The sequence below is a fragment of the Mixophyes fleayi genome, chromosome 2, assembly GCF_038048845.1.
Source record: "Mixophyes fleayi isolate aMixFle1 chromosome 2, aMixFle1.hap1, whole genome shotgun sequence".
NCBI classification, from domain to species: domain Eukaryota; kingdom Metazoa; phylum Chordata; class Amphibia; order Anura; family Limnodynastidae; genus Mixophyes; species Mixophyes fleayi.
Genome location: NC_134403.1, coordinates 40467598 through 40484020, shown reverse-complemented (window position 1 = coordinate 40484020; position 16423 = coordinate 40467598). Strand labels below are relative to the sequence as shown.

The 16423-nt window shown below is 41.3% G+C and overlaps 1 protein-coding gene across 1 annotated transcript in view; it reads left to right on the top strand.

Annotated features, from left to right (window-relative positions):
* The first annotated feature begins 2648 nt into the window (after window positions 1–2648).
* TNFRSF19 (TNF receptor superfamily member 19) overlaps window positions 2649–16423 on the top strand; it is a 53371-nt gene continuing 39596 nt past the window's right edge. Inside the window, exon 1 of the mRNA XM_075198840.1 lies at window positions 2649–2781. The gene's annotated coding sequence lies outside the window, so the exon portion shown is untranslated. The remainder of the gene's footprint in view (window positions 2782–16423) is intronic.

Here is a 16423-nt window from a genome sequence, read left to right as displayed (position 1 = left end):
TATAATCTTAAGTAACTAAACATTTACTTCACTCCTGTGAAAAAATAAAAGAATTTAAAGTGCATATGGAATGCCATAATAGAAACTTGTCAGAATGAGACATTACTTCACACCTAATTTAGAAAATGACTATCTACAGGTCACTGGTAATTCAAACTACCACTTCTCTCATGTAAACAGGCGGAGCAACGCTTCAGAAAGTTCCACTTTCTGCTTCACACGCCTGGTGTCTTTCTAGACATTCATTTCAAACAGATTGATATTGTATTAGCATTTGTGACCATCTTAAAAAAAATGGAAATAAACTATCAAACTTTCAGCGTTACCTTCTAGCATCCCATATTTCCCCTGGTAGTTACCACTGCTGCTCTCTAGAGAATATTTATAGAAGAATTTAGCAACCAATATATATTACAAAGGCATCAAATGATATAATTGCCCAGCCACAAAGGAAATGCAAGTCAATGCAAAAAAGAGTGTAACTGTTTAAGGGTACGTCCAGACAGATGTTTCTTTTGAAGCTCCTAAAACAGCGGTGAGTAAAATGGCGACAAAATGCGGTCCAAAATTTGCCATGAATCGCGTCATTGAGGCCCGTCGGATTCAGGATGCGGGAGATTTTCCTGCTCTCCCAGAAGTCCGGGGGACTTACCGAGAATCCGGGAGTCTCCCGGACATTTCTGGAGAGTAGGCAAGTATGCCTGTGGCTCTGCAGTCGGACGTCCCCAATCTTATCAGAACGGGGGCAGGTACTTCTGCGTCACAAACCTCTTCTGCACAGTGCAGGGAGGTCAGGCAGCATACCCGGAGGAGGAGGGAGTGCGCTGTGCTCTCCCTCCTTTCTCTGTGAAGGCGTGGCCCTACAGCTGTTTCACATTGGCCCTCACTGTCCCAAAATGTCCCTCTTTTCACTTCAGTATTTTTTTAGATGATATCCAGGTCATATGGAAAATGAAGACAGTGAGTACTCTCTTTATTTAGCAAGTGGCAAAATAGCAGCGTAAATGCCAGCAAAATGCTCTTTCACCACTTTTACTTATTTAACAAAGGGTTAACCTCTGGGATTAAGCTAATTACCAGCAATTACCGCTGCCCCCTCTATGGTCCCCATAGTTAAGAAATTGCTTAATTTCTCATGCTGTGAAAACTAAAGCTTGTCGCAGCAAAGTAACACATCTGAGGAAGGCGTTACCCAGGGGAGGGCTGGCAAATTTTAACTCGGGGGCAAGACTCGACTCAGCAGCCTATTAGGAACATTTTAAAGAGAAAAAAATGCAGGTGGTCCAGTGACCTGGCCCAATGTAGCCCATTATGGGACCGATCCGGGGAGCAGATGCCAGACCGGTGAGCAGATGCCAGACCGCTCCTGGCGATACTTGTCTTTTTCAATGGGATCCAGCTGAAGCCTCTCTGGTTTTACTGGAACCCTCCTAGATGAAATCGCTATGCTATCGCTCTCTTCATTTGCCGGCAGCATTTGGCTGCCCAGTGGCGCACGCAGGGGGGGTTTCTGGGTCTCCAGAAACCCCTTCCCTCCGCTAAAAAAGTGCCCTACATAGCGGCACTGTACTATACAGCAGCCGCGGCGCTATCAAAGAAGTGTCCGCAGCGGTGCTGTATTGTACAGTGCTGCCGAAACGGGGCTGCCGCGCCTGCGCGGGCAGCTCTCTAGCTTTTTTTTGGGGGGGTGGAGGGGAAACCCCCCTGAAAAATCCTCCGTGCGCCCCTGCTGCCGGTGAACAAAATAAAAGCTATGTGGAGGAGAAGGATCTTTGCCGGGTCTCCCAGAGCAGCCCTGATATGGTAAATTGCAGCAGTACTGCGCAGCCATACATATAAGTTACGTCCATGAATAATAAACAGACCTCATAATGTTTTCAAAATGTTTTATTTTTTTTTCACATTGGTGAAACTGAGAGCTGAAATCTGTACATGCGTGAACAGGCAGAGAGCGGTATCGCCGTAGCAGCTCTATCGCTCAGCAGCCATGGCGATATTTTTTCATACATCCCGACGACATCTGATATTTTGTTGTTGTGGTAAGCGTCAGTAAAGAATATCTTACTTATGTCGTGATCAGAACGCTAATGATAAATAAACCCCTATATTATCAGATCACCTTAATCCTCACGACAGGAGATGCTACCCTAGTGTGTGTTAAACACTGACCTGTGCACTAGTGTCATTGTGTTGACTAACTTGTGACACTCCAGGTGTTTGTGAAACTACAAGTCCCAGCATGCTTTGCCAATTTATAGCAGCTTATTGCTGGAAGAGTATGCTGGGACTTGTAGTTTCACAACACCTGGAGTTTCACAGGTTAGCCAACACTGTGTTAGTGAGTACAGGGCTGCTTGTGAAAGGGTCTGTGTCATGAGGGAGGGGAGGGGAGCGGGATACAACTCTGCATCTAACAATAACACCATCCATTGTTATAGCAGTAGCACAGTAATGGAGAGCTAAAGAAGTGCCAGCTTAGCTGCCCACCGCGTGCGCTATCTACTAACATTACATTACACTCTCAGCGGGACACACGCCCTCTAGTGGCAGCAGCTTAGTCTGCTATAGTCATATTACAGTGGGCTGAGGAAGTGGAGGAGGAGGCGGGCACCCGGGGCGGGGCCTGTCTCCTAGGAGACGTCACTGAGCTCTCCCGCTGCTCTGGCAGCTCCTGCACTGCTCCGGGCGGCCGCGCAGGAGCTGATGGGCGACCAGAGGGCTGCGGCTCTGCGAGGTGTCAGCCCGTGATCCACAGCACCAGGGACCGCCAGGCTGAAGCAGGTGGGCGGCTGAGGGGGGATATGTACGTGTGTGGCACGGGGCTGCTGCACACGATGATTGGTTGGGTGGAGGGTGGTAAGTGGGGTATGAGGATGCTGGCTGGGGGGGGGTATGAGGATGCTGGCAGAGAAGTGGGTCCATGGATTGTGCCAGAAGGGGACCAGGTTAAGGATCAATATTTGAGTGCATTTGGATGCAAGTGTTGCATGCATTTAGGGATTTATCCACAAATTCCTGTAGAGAACATAATGTGTCCAGGAAATGTCATATTGTATCTAATTGCAACGTTTTGCTAGTTTGTTTTTACTGATGGGCAAAAATGTACTTATTTTACAGTCAGTAAATGTACTGTTGGTTGGCCAGCATGATACCACCCTATTGTATGCATGCTACCATCTCATATGTAATATTGGATCCAGAACCGTAACTTAGAATTCTAGCGGCTGGGGCGAGAAAGACAAATGCCGCCCCACTAGCCCTCAATTTTAAACCAAATAAAATATTCCTAAATTGCGCCCCCCTTCAGCGTTGCACCCTGGGCGGTCGCCCCTGTCGCACAGCCTACGGCCCTGATTGGATACCATGCATTCTGGTGTCACTTCTCCATGCATACACTTTGCATTGGAACTTCTATAGCCTGCATTAGTCTTGGGAGAAGCTCTGTTTGGATAGGCTTCATCTTAGAGGTATTTATACTGTTAAATATAACCTTAAGGTTACTGGGCTGCAGTTTGTCTGTAGGATGGTTGTGTTAGCTGGTTTTCTTCTTTCTGTTTTACTATAGGTTTCTGTTAGTTGTTTTCTGACCTATTAAACTGGTAACAGTTACATGTTACCAGCCATTAAGTGATATAATGATTGCTATGGGCGCTGGAATATTTCTCTGTCTACAAATAAGATTTTAGTACAGACGGCCACTTTGTTTCAAGGGCTGTAGTCTTCATAAATGTAAATTAGAAAATAGATGTCTTTATTTGTTTTTGCACAATCGTGCAGCTTTTTTCTGTAGCTTTGAATTGAACCTCGAGCATTTCAAGCTAGTCTTCGAACCCAAAGCCGGAACATATTTAAATTCTTATGGCATATAACAAAACTATTCTCATGATGGATTATGGTGGATTTATTTTATTTATTGTTTTATAATGTGCAAACTGTAAAACAGTTGCATAGCACCAAAAGTTAATTTGTGTAAGGATCAGTCTTTAATTTTTTTTTTTATTTATATAGGGGTTTTTTTCTGATTGTTTTTAATACCATAGATGTGTATATACTTCCCGTGTACACTGTTCAGAAGTCTAGAATCACAGTGGTGTAACCACCATGGGTGCAGAACGTAATACTGATATGCCCATATGCCATAGGTCTATCTGATAATTAAAGATTATATTGCTCTCTCATGCTTTGATATAGTTGTATAGGTATTGCTCTTATTTATGGCGCTGCAGTATCATAAAACACGGCATTATGCCCCTTGTGAGATCAGGAGATGACTTGTGCACACTTCAAATTTTTTACCAGACACCCTCGGTTATTACCTTGCTGAAGCCGATTGTAGCTTTGCTCAGATCCTTACGGTAGCCCATAAGAGCCTTGTTTGTGAGAAAGAGAGTGTATTGGATATACGTAGAATAAATTGCAATTGTCCATAGTACTCAATGTATAAAATCCAAAGCTGTATTAATATACATCTATTTTATATTTTCTATATTAGGTTTCTGGCTTGTGGGTAGGTAACATGGATGCCTGGACTGTATGTTTGGAAGTACATTACTATTTATAGCTGATTAATGCTGTTATCATTAAAACTTGAAGAGGATTCATGCTTCAGATATACTCTAAAAATGCCTCTCCATTCATTTGAATTTGATTCTAAAAAGAACACATACTGGCAAGTACAGGCATAGAAATCCCTTATTTCCCATAGTCGTGGATGCCCGAGGGGGAATAAAGAATGGCTATGGCAGTCAAAAAATAAAAAAAATAAAATATAATTTGTATCATTTAGTGAAAAGCACATATTTTCTTTCCATAGAAGTTGATTCAGAAGTTATAGTTTTTTTAATCTAAAAGATGATCCGAGCTGCATTACAATTATTTCCCTACATCCTTGTTGACTTTTGGCATTTATTTTCCGTGCACTAGAATGGTGATTAGGGGGCAGTGGGGTGAAGGAATTTACTGGACAAGGTGTTAGTAAAAAGTGTCCTGAGGTAATGGCCTCACAAATGTCACCTCTGTAATTCAAAGGTTAAAAGGCGCATTCTTTACATGAGGGTAGTTTGTTGGTATTTTAAGTACAGTGAGCAATAGTCGTATATTTTAGTGTTACATGTTGTTAGTCTTTGTAGGGTAGACTTGTACGTGTGTGATTACGGTGATAATACCTGCTCGTTAACCTCTTTGTTGGTTGAGAGACTTCAAGTAATTGTGCTCCAGGGTGAAAAGCACAGGCCATTAATATCAAAATCCAAGAAATGTATTTATCTGTATTAAAGCTTGAATGCATGCCAATAAAATTCTTTGATTTTAATATTATTAATGGTCTATGTGTACCCCATGAAAAACTTGCTTTTCCTGTATCTTGCTGAATACAAGGTTATGGGGTAATAACGCCCAGGACTATAAGTAAACCGAGATGGCCAGTAATATAAAACAATAGACTTTCCGGTGCGGCTGGAAACTTTGTTTGATGTTGTGTAGAGCAATTCTGTGGTCCTGTGGTATGAATTTGACTTCTTACTTTCTACAGCAATTCCTACAGTTTACTTTGAAACAGCTGGTGGTTCCTCTAATTATCCTGATCTATATATAGGCCGAACTGACCAGTATCACTATTGTTATTATTGTTTGTTTATATAACACCAAGTATATTACACATCCCTGCACAGAGAATATCTAATTGTTCACATCAGTCCCTGGCCCATTGGAGCTTATAGTCTAAAGTCCACAGAATCCGCGCATACATATGTACTAGGGTCCACTTTGTCAGAAGCCAATTAACGGAACAGTATGTTTTTTGGAATGTTGGGGGAAACCGGAGCACCCGTAGGAAACCCACACAAAGACCAACATACAAACTCCACACAGATTGGGCCCTGGTTGGAATCAAACCCATAACTCCAGAGCATTGAGACACCAGTGAACCACTGTGCTTCCACATTCCTCTTTAGTAGACCTGGGGGTATATTTACTAAACTGCTGGTTTGAAAAAGTGGAGATGTTGCCTATAGCAACCAATCAGATTCTAGTTATCATTTATTTAGTACATTCTACAAAATGACAGCTGCTTGGTTGCAATAGGCAACATCTCCACTTTTTCAATCCCACAAAAATAGCTCTTGATGTCTGAGTGGCTGGATTATTATCCAATTGAAACACACATCCGTTCTGGTACTGCTGAATAAACATATAATATAGCGCACAGTTATTATGAACGAATGATGACCGCGTATATGGTCATGTGCTATCCTCGTGCAGTGGGATTTTCCAGCTTTCCCATCAACAACTAAAACAATCCTGGTTAGATATTGCATCAGAAGTCTCTTTAGTACTGCTGCGACTTGCAGGCATTTAGATCTAGAACAGTGATGGCTAACCTATGACGCTCCAGGTGTTGTGAATCTATAAGTCCCAGCATGCTTTGCCAGTAGATAACTAGCTGATAGCTGGCAAAGCATGCTGGGGCTTGTAGTTTCACAACACTAGCTGATAGCTGGCAAAGCATGCTGGGGCTTGTAGTTTCACAACACCTGGAGTGTCACAGGTTAGCCATCACTGATCTAGAACAACTTAATTGACTGGCAGTATCTTATCATGAATGGGCACCACCCACTGTCTGAAATTCAGCAGCCTGAATCATATAGATATACAACGTTCTGAATTATACAGTGTTACATATATCAATGAGCAACATCACTATAAACTTTGGCACAAATCTAGCTTTGCAGAGGAACAAGCCGTTTAGCAAAGTTTGAGTTCTGTTTCCGCTTTGCCATCCCACGGTTCACTGTATTTGTACATTTGCAATATGCAGGATTTTCCCGTCTGGGGCAACGACATTCAAATCATTCTGCATTATTGTGTGGTTGGAGCAGCACTAATTACACTTATGGACAGATTCCACTGAAACGTGCAAAATGTTGATGCCAAAAGCTAAGAATAGGTTTGAAAACTTTGCTAATCTGGAATAACCTCATAATAGTATCAAGTCTAACACTGTTCATCGTATGATATAAGTAGCAGTGCTTTTTTCTGTCACCATGGCAGTCAGATTCACAAAACACAAAAGCGCATTAAGAGCTAGTCTTACTATGGTATCTATGGTTAAACAAATAAACTTACAAAAATATCATCCAATCAGACACAAGGATGTCAGACTGAGTGACAGTTAAAATTACTGTTCTTATGGTACGTATAGTTTTTGGCCAAAATGCGTAGAAAGAGATTGCATACAAGTCCCCTTTCAATCTTTACTGTTGTAATACTTTAAAAAAAAAAATAGAATTCTGATATATCCCAAAATGTCATAATTTATGTTACTAATATGTTGAAAATAATTTGGTATTGTATACAAGTTAACTTGCAGTAGGGTTACAAAGTTCAAGTTGAACAGCAGTTTGACTGATGTGAAGTGATTTGTGTGGTCATATAATGTAAGTTAATGTTACCACACAGAAATGTGTCTATTTGACAGTGCCTTCTTAATTATTATCTTTTATTTAGAACCCATATTAAACATGACCCCTGCATATAGCAATAGAGGGGTCTAATCACAGAAGCCAATACATGCAGAGCTCTGCTATAGAACTCTAGTGACATATAATGAGCTTGTTTTCTGCTGCAAGGAAAATAAATGCGTTTGAGTGCTAGCAATGCTTGGTTTCTGGTAACGGGAGCCCCCCATGTGCTGTTTAGTGTGATGTTTATTTAAGTGGGTGGTCCCCCCCCACCCCCTTATTTTGTACAGTTCTTTTTTTTTTTTCTTTCTATTGTCATGATCAACATTGTGAACATAGAATCTGTCGGATTTCTTGTTGCAAAATTGCTTTTGGCAAGTGGGAATATGGATGTTTTTTCTGAATGCCAGCCAGAGGTATTACAATCACTCAGGAGATAACTCTGATGAAAAAAACCTGGTATGACATGCAATTCATGGGTGAATGTAATGTACACAATACAAACAGCATACCTCCTAACATATGGCTCCCGAAAATCGGGACACACCGAAAACAGGGACATGGCCAACCTGTGTTGGGGGTGTCACACTGAGGCGTGCTTCAGAAATCCGGGCTGCCTACAACTCCTCTACCTTGTAGACACACTCGGTTTGCTGTGTGTGCCAGGGGCAGGTGGTTGGGAGATACTGTCCAGGAGTAGGGACAATTGGAAGGTGTGCAGCAGACACGGATTGTTCTTGAAAAGAGCAAGTTTAGCTCAAGAAGTGAGCTCACATTTCCAAAGATAATGTAATACAATACCCAGAGACTTCACCAAACCACTAAACACACAAAGTTGTCTCTGATAATCCCCTGACACCTTCACTATATGGTTAGTAGAGCTGCTTTGTGTCCTGCACAGCAGAATGTAGAGGTTCACAAACTTTCACCCCTGAGCTCTATACTCAACATTGACCGTTCCCTCTCTCCTATAGCCCAGTGAAGAGCAACCTGGTACACTTTCAGGGCTGCTGGTTGGTCACCCCTACATAGGCAAACCGAGGGGTTTGCGGCTCTGCTTGAAAAGGGAGAGCTGCGTGCACCTAACAGTAGTGCATGCACCATTGCCCATGTATATTAGGGAGATAGGGAGAGTTGGAGAACAGCCAAGCACTCTCTAAAATTATAGTCACGCCCCTATGCATGCTGATCACGCCCACTGGTGGCGTGGTGTGGAAACCTCCTCTACAAATCCTGCGTTTACCCCTGCACTACTGTAGACTGACCGACCTGTTCATACCCATCTGTCCTCAACTGAGAAGACCGGCTCCAGTGGAACTAACAGTTACTCATTATTCTCATTCTTGTATAACCATGATTACCATTGGACAGGTCCCGCTATCTAAGGGTATCTTCCATGTACACCGTTAAAGGGGCAGCCTGTCTTGGACAGCTACCATTTCTGTAATACAGCCACAGATCTGACAATGAAAGAAGAGGCTGAAACCATCACAGCTGTTCAAACACCTACGGTGGTAGCGAGTGCGGCTCCTGATTGGATTGGTTGTGGCCTCTGTTCAGTCAGAGCCATGTTCTCATCGTAAAATACTGAGCAGGAGTTTAAATTTGACCTCTCTCTTCTCGCCCTACGTCTGCGCTGGTCCATCCCTGCCATCTAGTAATCTAGAGGATTCTGGTGTGAACACACCTAAGCGCTGTTCTTGTCTTGGGGTGTATGTGACCCGATTAGCATGTGCGGGCTGTGGATTTCAGTTCCACTTCTTAATAAAATGTAAACATTTTTATAAAATATTTAAATATATTTTACAAAGACCTTCCCCATGCTTTGCATGAAATGGCTTTCGTCAGAGAAAGCAACGGGGATATGTGGGATAGCACGCCGTTAGCCTTTGGTACATAGCTTTTGAATGTTTAATGAATAGGGCCCTTAGTAGCTCTCCACTCCTCTAAAGTAATCTGAAGCCCCTTCTACATATTTAGGATGGTGTCCCGATGGGCTGTTATTAGGGGCAGGGGATCATCTGCCCCCAGGCCGGTCCCATAGTGTGCTACATTGTTCTGGGTCACTGGGCCACCTGCATTTTTTTTTTTTTTTTTTAAATGTTCCGAAAAGGCTGCTGAGTCGAGTCTTGCAACCCCAGGCTAAAATAAGCCAGCCCTCCCCTGGCTCTTATACAGGTCAAAAAGCTAAAAATACAGTCTTCACTGGCCCAGTCCCTGTGTATGATTCTACCAATTTACACCATGCGCAGCAAGTTTGCAAAACTGTCATTCAGATTTTGCCTGCTCAGTTAGAAAAGCACTTTCTTCCTAATATGGCAACCTGAGGATTACTTTCAGTAATACATAACCTTTGATACATATTAATTTTAAATGGTAGCTTTACTTAATCCTTAAAACTGCTGTACAGAGTTACTAAAAATAAATAAATGATAATAAGTACAGATAAAGTTACCAGATATCAAAACAAGTATCCCCTAGCTTGGCAGCTATGAATCATGGTACATTGCACGTTCAGTCATCTGTTTTATAAAAAGTATCTCTTACAGATTTGTGATCAGGTTTTTGGTCTAGCTGACATAAATGACAAGGTTTCCTTTTCACTGTAAGATGAATGGATTTTCGGATTCACGGAGCTAAGTTCTTTAAAAGAAACCAGTCACTTTATCCTCGCATGTCTCCCATGCCAGAAATCTATGGTAAGCTGCTGGAGACGTGAAATCATTGTTCTCCTATTGGCATAGACACTGTAAGTAGATCCAGAATGGTAATTCTTCTTGCAATTAGATATGGTTTAAGAAATATGCCCTGGAAAGCATAGATACTTTTGATCTGCAAGCTTTAGTACTCTGGGCTTTGGTTTGGCGCTGTAAGGGTTACCTGTAACGCTACTGTTTTGTGAGTCTGGTCGAGCGGGAACAAAAGACAGATGTAGAATACAATATACTGCGGTGCTTTCCACTAAATACTGTGCGCTACATCCAAGTGATCAGAGGGATTTATATCAAAGTCACATCTGAAGACTGAGCTTGCAGATATTTTGGCTTTATGATACCTCTTGCTGTGATAAGTAACTCATTTAGCTGAAGGTTGGATTAAGGATACGCCAAGGCAGACTTTTAAAGGAGTGTAATAAAGATCTTCTATAATCAAATGTACTAAAAATACAAAAACTGGCCCAGGGTAATATCCGGCCGCTGATGCTGCAGATGTCTTCAGAACTTCTTGTATTCTGATCTATTCATCAAATAAGCTTCGGTATATGGCCACGTTTTAATATGTTTACCATCCAGACTTCTCTTAACCAGCTGCTACGTCACTAGGTCATTTGAATAATATTTAAAGGGACATTGTAAAAACAAAACGACTACAATGCAATGCTCTATGCCCGAGGTGCTCATACTCAGTCCTCAAGAGGTAGCAACAGGTCATGTTTTCAGGATGTCTTTAATCATGCACAGGCAAGTTCATCTTATTTTCCAGGTCAATAATTATCCCATCTGTTTCTACAGACAGAAAACATGAACGTTTGATAGTATAGGTATTTCATAGTAAACCTAATGCCACTGTTTCTTTCTGTTTGATTATTGTTCGATCCAAGAAACTAGGGGCCTGATTCATTAAGGATCTTAACTTAAGAAACTTCTTATTTAAGTCTCCTGGACAAAACCATGTTACAATGCAAGGGGTGAAAATTAGTATTCTGTTTTGCACATAAGTTAAATACTGACTGTTTTTCCATTAAACCATCATGACTCCTTCCACCTAGTTCAAAATGCTCTGCTCCTGAACTTCATTCCCTATTGCTTTTGCCTGGCCTGAGCTATGACGTTGATGAGCAGGGTTCCCTTTAACATCCGTTACTTCATTCAGCAACGGTCGCTGCTATAGTGAATTAAGTATTAAATTCGACATATTGTTCCGGATGAAAGGGGTCATGTTGAAGGGTTTGCGTAATATGAAATTGATATAATCACCTTGATTTATTCATAAGAATTACAGGCAGGATTGTAGTCTTGTCCCATTTTGTATTGGTGGAAATGGTCCTATTGGAGAGTCTGTATTAAGCCCAACATCAGTTACCAGGTCTGTGTTACAAAGCTTTTATTCTGTTACCAGCTGCAACTTATTGCTAGCAGATAAGTTATCACAGTGATAAGAAGAAATATTTTCTGCCAACGAGGGTTTTTTGCCATTTCATAAACAGACCCCTTGTGTTAAGATGTCCATGATTATCACATCCTCGCAGTAGTTTATGGAAGGGAATTAGATAAATTGTAGCATACCCCCAAGATTTTTCTGGGACAGTTCTGTTTTTACAGCTGATTGTATGCTACGTCCATGGTTGGGCCACTTGGAGAGGTCACCAGGTGGATCGGGGGCTTGACTTAAAAATCTGCAATTCCACATAATTTCTTTTAATAATAATAAAAAAAAAAAGTTTTGTGCCTGATTAATATAAGTTGATAGTTATTTTACTATGACACCCTCCAATAACTCTGCCTTCCCTCTTCATCTGTCTGTGGGGGACACCCCCACTGCAAGAAATGGGGTCTCAGCTGAAATGCATTTGCGTATCAACACTCAAGCTTGTTCCCGAGGAGAGGGTCACCTGATTCGAGCCCTCCCTCAATGTCTATGCTGGCAGAAGAAGCTATGAGTCAGCCTGCTGATGAGAGGGAAGTTCCAAATCCTCTCTGCTCGCAACATTATATAGTCACGTGACTGTGGTTGCTATGGTAGTAACATGACACTTTACAGTCTGGAAGTCCTTGGTAGCGTTTTAAAGAATAAGAGGTAAGAAAAAATTAACCATGTAAACCAGGGAGATTTATGTTATAAAAAAACAAACAAAAGACATAGTCCAGTGTTTTTAGTACTGTGTAAGTGAGGCTTTTGTTAACTTGAAATACTGAAAGTTAAATGCTATAGAGGCAGATGTGATAATACTTGTCCAACTGTCTTGATAAATGACAGAGGGCTCTTGATATATTGCTTGTGTATTATAGTTTAGTTCTGTATAGTTGATTCGCCTGCTCTGATTATGCCTCACTGTTTTCCTAAAACCTACTAAAAAGGAGGCACGACAATATTTTGACCTTCATATCCGTTTAAAGCTGCTTTACCGCATAGGAATATGTTCCTATGGTGGCCCCTTCCCCCAGCCGGATCTACATGCAGCCGTTTATCCCGGGACTTACAGAAACGGCAAATTAATTTTGTTAACAAACGTTAAATGGGCGCATAGAGGGCTGTGAGCAGGCTGACCAATTACAAGCCGACCCTATCAGCCCCTGGTTTTCGGTATTGATCATTGTCATTGCTAGCCTTAAGTCTGAGCTTCAACCACATGCTAGCTTTCATTCTCTAAAATGACAGTGCAATATTAATAAATATATATATATATATATTCGAATAATATGCATAACATTTTTTTTGCCTTTTTAGTTCTAAGAAAAGTAAGACCTAATTCTGATTTTTGTTTTCCATATCTGCCAATTTGTTTCATTTTGATAGTGTGATATTACAGTGGTACTGCTTTTCCCATGTATTTTCTAACTCCAGTAACTTGGGCTGAATGTATGAACAGGGGTACTATTTTGGAAGCACGTGGAACACTAGAACGCAAGTGGTTAGTCCGTGTTACAGTGCACTCTTGTGTATTTTTGTTGTTTTATTAGTTCTTGCAGAAGAAAAAAGCCCCCCCACCCCTCCAATGGTAATCGATAAACTCATTTGACACAGGTTGTTTCAATTGGACAGACATGGGAAAGGCAGAAGCAGGCTGCCTTCACACTGTGCAGTGGGCCAGTATTTATCATTTGGCCCCATGTGCAGATGGAGGATGTGAGATTCTCAAACTACTATCACAAGTTAAAGAAAAAAAAGCCCCAAAAAACAGCTGTGACCTCTTAACTCAACTCAAGTTACACCAACTATCTGAATATTTCTGTATATTGCATAACGTGGGATAGATTAGCTGCACACATGCTGTAGGTTAACACCTCTGAGCTGCTATTACATGACTACAGCAAACCTACATCAGATGGATCGCACCTGGTCAGTTGGTAGAAGTGGGACAGATGTTATTAATGGGGCAGAAAAATAACAGATAGGAAGCTTAGTATTTTGCTCCATAATTATAATGCATATTCCCATAGAGCACATGTATGTACATGTGTGTTATTTAATCGCTCTTCATCTTGGAAATAATTGTGTAAATAATTGAGTTGGATTCCAATAGGGATCAAATGGTGTTAAAAAGATCCCTGTTCTCTGCAGTGATGTCTCAGTGTTTAGGAATTATTGCTGCTGCAATGTATGTGCCTAGTTAATTATTAAATTTATGTAAACCACACCCATGTTTAGCAAGCCCCACCCCTTTTACAGCTCACGAATTGGGAAGACCTGCTGAAATCGGGACAGTTGGGAGGTATAGGCTTACTTGCCTACTCTCCCTGATATCAGGGAAGACTAACGGACCCTGCCCACCATTGCATTAGGGGGCGTGGCCACAATGACCTCCCTGCACTTGCAACTTGGATCTCCTCTCCAGGGAGTGTGTCACAAAGAGGCGGTCTCAAAAGTTGTCAAGTCTGGTTATATGTGGGTCTACTTTACCTACTTCCACTCAGGAGAGCTAGTTTAATAACATGGAGCATATGGTCATTGAGTTTGTTATTCTATTTCTCACAATTGATGAAAGCTAATGTAATTGGCTGTTATGAGTTGTATCCTAGTTGTGCAGTCTCTAGCATGTTCTTAGTGGAAATGATGGTTAATATCCAGCTTACAAATGATATTTACTTGAACTCTGCTAGTTGCTTTAAGGCACATTTGTGTGTGTACTTTGGTTTATTTTTGGGTTAATCTGTTTGTATTGTTCACAATTTTAAACTGCCCATGCACATGAGTCCTAATGACTGCATTGTACAGTATTGCTGATCAAAACTCTGATTTTGATTGGGGTCACTGACTACTTTGACCCTACAATGTAGTAATATCTGCTAATATTAGCTATGTGCGCAGGCGCCTTTTAGAACCAACCTGAAATCAATCTGATTACATCTGAATGAACACTGTATTCCGTTTTGGATTGCCAGCTTTAGTTGCATCCCTTAGCATAGAGATGGGTGAGAACTGCAGCAAATCTGGCATGTAAGACCAATACATCTGTTGTTTGATGTATTGAAACAGCTGGTACCTTAATAATTGGTGGTTAAACCTCTTTATAAAGTCTAGTGGACCCGAAGAAACCTCCAGATTATAACTACAGCCCAACCTTGTGTGATACAGAGCACATAGTATAAAGTATAACTAGTTATACATCTTTTGTTGTGTAATACATTGTAAAATGTGATTAATTTTGGGGGGATATTTTATCGAAAGTATTTTTTTGTAGGATTGTTCTCCTTTTACAAATTTCAATCTGACACGTTGTCGTGAGTCTATGGGGCATTACAGAAGGGCAGCGACCAGACTCTTGCATGGCGCTGGCCACACTTCCCTCTGTGGGGGCCGTTCATTAAAACCAGCCCATAGCCAGAACCAATCAGATTTTGCTTTCTTTGAACAGCGGTTCTCTTGGCTCCATGCTCGGCAACCTGATACAGTTCAGGGGCCACGTGATTGACCCTCTGACCTTCAAAAGGGCCGCACATCACCCTTAATCTCAGTAATAACTTAGAACAATACATTTCATCAAAGAAAGAGCTGCTTATGTTAGTAAAGATATCGGCAGCCATTGTAAACAACTGTTACAGCTATAACAAACCAGAAGGAGCTGGGGGCCACAGGCCAGAGCTCCACTTGTGGCCCTTGGGCTTCCTGTTGCCCATCATGGTCTTAGAAATGTTGCATTTTCAATAAGTATATCACATTGACAAACCCCGTCCAAAAAGCCCCCTTAACAAAATGCTGCTCCCATTGCTAAGGTGTAAAAACATGGTTATGAATGTTGCATTGTTTTACATTACCATTTACACTGGTGTTATGAAGTTAAATCTTTGAGAAATGCCCCCATAGGCACCGTGGATGTAAGTGTTTGTTTTTGTGTGTTTGTTTTTGTGTGTTTGTTTTTGTGTGTTTGTTTTTGTGTTTTTGTTTTTTTTTATTCTAATTTTTTTTAAAAAAAGCGGAAAAATGAAAATGGTCTTTCCCCATCAACAGATTCCAATATGTTTTTCCTATTTATCATATTTTGGGGTTTTACAAAAGATAAGTGTATTCATTTTATAGTAGCCTATTGTTAGTCTTGTGGGGAGGGGAACTCCTGAACGTGAAAAGAAATACCTGTTCTCCCAGCCTTCTGGCTGGGTGTCAATGGCCGTTGCTGCGATGGCCTGGGGCCGTAAGATGAAAGTGATCATTCTGAGCTGAACGTTGATCCGCCAGCAGTAGAAGGCTTTCAGCTGCAGGTCCTGACACTGTGCCCAGCTGTCTGAACCCTGGGTCTTTTCAGCGCTGACCTTGCAATTATCTAAATATGTAGATGTGAGTCTGAGTCTCCTTTTTATGTGTGAGAGAATTCTCCTGGAAAGGAAATCACTGCACTTAAATTACTATGGAAGTGGTGGGTTTTTCTTTTGTATTTAATCTAAGTCCAAAATAAATTGTATGCACTTTGTGGATTATTTTGCTGTTGCTGTATGTGTGTCTGTGTTTTTTTTCTGTGTGTCTGTTCTGGTGTGTAGTGAAAACACATTCCCAGAGGTTTTTAAGGAATGATTTGGTTATGTTATGTGAACACTTTTTTCCATCTTCTATTGTTTTTTCCATCCAAAATTAATTTCTTGCAGCCTCTAGTAGTTTATGTAGCGTGAAAGTGCTGGATGTTATCAAGGTGCTTTTACATGCACCATAAACTCTTACAAAGCTCAGCACTCTACTCCTAGGCTTTCATGTTTACTACACCTATACAAAGGTGTAGTAAAAACTAGCTACATGGAACCTAATTAACATGTATA